We start from the raw sequence: 6000 nt of genomic DNA on the forward strand, positions 1-6000 counted from the left end.
CAGTTGACGGCTGAAGAAGGCTAACGGCTTCCAAACACTCCCCAACTTCTGTTGGAGGACGCCTCCAACAGCCACATCCGACGCGTCTACTGTTAAGGCGGTTGGCGCGTCTGTTTTAGGATGCACCAAGAGCGTAGCCTTGGCTAAAGCAGCCTTAGTAGCGTTGAAAGCCGTGGTCATGTCTGTTGACCACTGGACAGTTTGAGTCTTGGATTTACGACCTGCGGTTGCTCTGTATAGAGGCTGCATAATTTCCGCAGCACTCGGTAGAAATCTGTGGTAAAAGTTCACCATTCCATTGAATTCCATAAGTTGCTTGACCGTCCGAGGCGCAGGAAAATTGCGGATTACCTCCACCTTCTCAGGAAGAGGCTTGATGCCGCTGGCTGAAACTCGATGGCCGAGGAAATCGAGCGTGGACCGGCCAAATTGACATTTGGTGGGGTTTATCACAAGCCCGTGTTCACGAAAACGGGAGAATAATGTCCGTAAGTCTGCTAAGTGCTGTTCTTGGTCTTGGCTCGCAATTAAGACGTCGTCAAGATAAACAAACACGTTTTGAAGCCCTTGACAGACAGAATCCATCAAGCGTTGGAATGTTTGTGCCGCGTTTTTCAAACCGAACGGCATTCGTAGAAATTCAAAGAGTCCGAAAGGCGTGGTGATTGCAGTCTTCGCCACGTCCTGTGGCCTGACGGGGATTTGAAAATATCCCTTCACAAGGTCGACTTTTGAAAACACCGATTTTCCATCCAAGTTGTGTGAGAAATCTTGAATGTTAGGCAGGCGCGTATCCAGAGCTCGAAAAAGGGGGGGGTTTTGCGTTACGAAATTGGCTATTGTGACGTCATCATTACGACCACTCGTCTCCACACCATGGCGAATATTTAATATATTATAGTTTAATAATAAACAGAGATTTGCGGTGAGTGGGAGATGTACGAATACGATACGGACATTGCCTGAAAATCGCGTTTCTTTTACGGTATGATTGAAAGAAATTCGTAAATGCTCACATTTAGTCATGAGCCGGCAAACGCCGCCCGTCTTCAAGCGCCTAGTTCCGGTCAGAGATGCGCGATTTTGTTGGGTTTTGACGATATTATGCGCACGCTCGGTAGTATCGCAGCGGACGAACAAGCGCGGAATAGGGCGGTAGCATAAACGAGGGCGATCGCCACAGAGAGGTGTGGTGTGAACAGTGTACGTCGTACACGAATGTGTGCTTTTCGATGGCTTTACTAGCCGTACGGCTGAGCGTGTAGTACGCGCGAAGATAATTAGACCTTAATTGCAAGCACGCAAGTCAGTCAACTAATACAGAGTATACACTGGGATAATAACTTGATCGACAGAGAAACTTGTCAGCCGATATAATTAGGTTAACTTTACTACTAGGCCTACTCAATTCTCCCGTTCAGCGACAACATAGGCCTGTATTTGGACGACAGCAAGCCACCTAACAATCGAGAACGTGGATTGCTAGGCTTGTATTTTGAAATGTGAATGTCAATCCTAGGCCATTTCTCGCCAATAATCGCGAATACAATGTGGATTTGAGAATAGCATTGTCGTACTGGTGCCGTCGTGTCTGCGTCTCGCTGATCAATCAACACGCCGCGTGCAATTCTTAATTAGGATTTCATGGCGAGCAGGTGCAGCGAATTCGCGAGCGATGTTGATTGCCGACAACTTCGTCTTTCCAATTACGTATCGCGTCGGCCAATTAGATTAGATTTTCCTAAAATGCGTCTCTCGTTTTAGCAAGGCGAGAGAGAAATCGAGGGAAGAAAGTTGAGAACGTCGGCAATTGCCACAGCTGAAATGTAGCTGAACAAGCGCAGAATTCGTATGGAATTAGCGAATTATAATGACCTATTTTATCCTTTCGACTAATTCGGCGCATAATTCCAATATTTTGTAGGGGTGTTAGTCCCCTTAAATAACATTAAGACGCCATATTCGCCTTTTCATACGTAAAAACGAATATGTTAAACTAATAAATTAGCAAATATTAGAGGCTATATTTGACATCAATTTTTATGATTTTGAAAAGGGGGGGTTCCGACCCCCTAAAACCCCCCCCTGGATACGCCACTGATGTTAGGTACCGGGTAACGATCCGGTGTCGTGGCATCGTTCAAGCGCCTGTAATCGCCGCAGGGGCGGCTTTCGCCATTGGCTTTTGGAACTACATGCAGAGGAGACGCCCACTGGCTGCTGGACCTGCGTATAATCCCCAGTCTTTCCATGTTGTCAAACTCATCTTTCGCGGCTTTGAGACGGTCAGGGCGCAATCTGCGTGGGCGCGAAAAGACGGGTTGGCCGGTCGTTACGATGTGGTGTTCCACACCGTGTTTCGGCTGTTGTAGTTCAAAAGACGGTTTGGTAATCTCGCTGAATTCATCGAGAAGCTTCGAGTATACCGTATGTGGATGCTTTTCGACTACATGGAGTTGCATGTGACGAGACCATGACAGGTGGCCTACGACAGCTGTACGGCATGTAGAAGCTTCAAGGAGCCGTCGCCCACCTATGTCAACTAGGAGGCTATGCTGCAAAAGGAAATCTGCTCCGAGAATGGGACGAGAAACGTCCGCGAGGACAAACCGGCACTCGTACGTTTTGGTACCGATGTGCAGTATTTCCGTTCTGTATCCATAAGTCTTGATCTCTGAGCCATTTGCTGCTACCAGAAGGGGACCGGTATTGCGAGAGAGGCGATCAGAGCGTAGAGCGGGAAGGATGCTAACCTGGGCTCCTGTGTCTACCAGGAACCCGCGGCCGGATTTGGCATCGTTGATGATCAAGAGGCAGCTACGAATTCCACCAACCGCGTCAGCCTCTAACCGCGATCGGCGTCGTCGTTTCCCTGTCGGGTCTTTCTGCGACGGGCGTAGCGCACCGTGTGCGGTGCCGAAGATTCACTTTTCTGCTCAGACACCAACTGGGCAAATGTGCACCCTTGTTTGCAGTTCGTAGCCTTCATACCGAAAGTTTTGTGGTAGTGACAAATGAAAACTCCGGTTGCGCTGTCTACTTCTGCCTGTGCGGCGATATCCTGCGCGTCATGGCGTAGGGTGCTCACGTTGACTGTCTGAGTTGCGAAAAACACTCTATCCGCAACTTCGGCCAGTTTCTCAACATCTGTTTCTGCGGATGTGGCCAGCGCTGTTCGCACTGCAGCAGGTAGCTGGGCCAACCAGAACGCTCGCAGTAATGTCTCTTGACTGCCACCTAGCGCACGCATGTGTCTCAACAAACCAGACGGCTTTCTGTCTCCTAAGCCGGCTATGTTAAGAAGTTCAGAGTCCTTAACTTCTTGTGGCTTGCCATATACTTTGATTAGCGCGCTTTTGATAGCAGGGTACTTTTCTGTTGCTGGCGGTTCAGTAAGCAGAGAGGAAATTTCGCTAGCAGTGGCGTTATCCAACACCGAAACCACATGGTTAAATTTCTTATCATCTCGAGTGATGCTTGCAGCCTCGAACTGAGCTTCAGCTCTAGCGAACCACAAAGTAGGGTTGTCAGTCCAGAGTGACGGAAGTTTAACGCTTACCGCATTAGCTGACGAAGGGATGACGAGTTTCTTCAGTGCGTCGGTCAATCCTTGCATAGCGGCGGTATCCATGTTGGAAAGCGTCCGTATAATCCTGGCTGTGCACAATACTTGCGGTCTTCTGGAGTCTTCCAGGTAGTTCGGGGTCACCAATGTAGGAACTCGTTTCCTACTGAGTAGTTAACTAACTACGTAACTCTCATTTCGATACTGAGAACGCCAGACAAGTACAGTTACACTCAATCTGTAATCACAACAACAATAATATGAACATGCTCTCTGACTGGCACCTTTTGAGCGTGCAAGTCAGAGCGGTACGAATGTATCAGAATGTTAATATTCGAACGGTAACGCGTCAGGAGTAAGCGTAATACATTTGTGAGTCACGATCGCTTGGATATAGTTTGTAGGTGTATTATGTGTAGCTACAGGTAGGCTACCCCATGTTTGATTGCAGAATCATTTGAGCCCGATTTGACCTTGAAAGTCCGTACAAATATCCGCTTGACTGCAATGCTACAGGTACAGGTACACTGGTACAGTGGTACACCCAGCGATCCGCATCTAAAGCAATTTATAAGGACGAGGCTCCGAAAATCATGCTGTCAGCCTGCCACTACATATTTTTGAGGCAGCTTGCGTTTCGCCTAATATCATTCCAGTGTGTTCTCGATTTCTTGGTGGTTGCCCGGTTCGCCCGCCTTCGCATTGGGTTTCAAATGTGCTCGCGGGCCGAATTCTAATATCTGATGACGCCGAAGCATCAATAACAGGGGTAGGCTAATCATTGTATTTCCAAGTAGGCCTTATTTGACGGGACCTTGTAGACTGGCATTACACAGTACACACACACATCGTGAAAATGTGATGTACTATCCCATCGTTATAGAATGCCGATGGTTGCCATACCGACCTGCTCCGATAGCGAAATCCGCTACGGTACTCAACGCGCGCTAGGACCTTTTGATATATTATATCAATTAAATTGAATTATATACCTAATGACAGTTTGATAGTATTATTGTTGTGTACATGGCATTACCAACCCACAGCATTCCAAGTTTGAACCAACTCAACTCGGGTTATTTTCATTTTATCATCTATAGTCAATTCGAGTTCGAGTAATTCTACGATAGTAGCCTACACGTGTAAGTCAAAATCACAATTTTCAGTCACGAATGGTCAGAGGGTAAGGTTTCATCGTCATGAACAGGTAACGTGACGCATAATAACATATATTATATGCACTCAGGACCTCAACATTTGCCGTATCACCATCTGACATATCGACCTCGCTTTCCGAGCGAGATAGTGTAATGGTTATGCGTCCGGCATCTCGATCGGTATGTCGTGAGTTCGATCCCCGGCCGGGTCATACCAAATTAAGACTCGAAAATTGGTATCCGCAGCGCAGACTAGATCACCTCACGGCCGTATTGCAACTCCGTCGTCAAAAGCATCTCGATGGGCAGGCGAAAAAGAATATCATATCTCTTTCATATCTCCGTCACAAGTCACTGGATTTTGTCACTTATCATTTTATATTATCTATTTTACTTTCTTTCAGTGTGCAATGTGCATGCCTCCCATATTTACATCGCCTTGGCCCAGGTGGGTGTATGATCTCAAAGACTACTCCAAGTCGTTTTGGCACCTTCCCATCTTTCATCGTATCGCAGTCTTGTAGTGTGTTGAAATGGTGAAATTTAATGAATAAACTTGAACTTGAACCGTAACTGCCGCACCCCAAAACGAGCGGGTTCGAAGGGGGCCCAAAATTATTTGAAAATGAATATAAATTAGAGAGTTTTTTTTGAAAATTTGTGCAACGTTTTGCAATTTTTTTCGCGCTACGCGCGAGTTAGTGTTTAAGGGTTTGTAGAGCAATTCGGCGTCGGTCATTACCGCGCCACACTAAGCAGACGTATAAAGTTTACGCCAACATGGGACGCCGTGAGGTGTGCCAAAAAGTGCTGCAGCGTGAAAATCTTGGCCATAAAGGACTGCCATTATGTTCACCGGAAACCTCGATATATACATGTCTAATTATCCGTTGGCGCCTAAATGGCTGGTGAGGAATCTCCCTGTCCTAGCAATCTGAACCAAACAGGACAAATGCTATCTCACGGAGAGAAAATGGCAGTGAAGAAATACCAATTTGGAATCGTGTGCGTCTTTTACTTTAGTGTACGTATGGGCGATTTCAATATCTTTTCACATAACAAGGGTTATGAAATAATAACATGAAAAGAAGTAATTTGCCAACGGGCCCCTCCGAATATGTTTAAATATTATTACGGGCCTTAAATCTTCCAAGGCAACACATCAGTCACCTCCGTCGTTATTCTGATTACGATGACTGAGAGAGGATAAAGCATTTTTAGCAGAATATATGCAATTACCAATATCATTGACCGATTCAATCATGAATAAAGGAAAAT

The sequence above is a fragment of the Botryllus schlosseri genome, chromosome 2 (assembly GCF_051294905.1).
Source record: "Botryllus schlosseri isolate E-star chromosome 2, Bs_hap1, whole genome shotgun sequence".
Classification (NCBI taxonomy): Eukaryota; Metazoa; Chordata; class Ascidiacea; order Stolidobranchia; family Styelidae; genus Botryllus; species Botryllus schlosseri.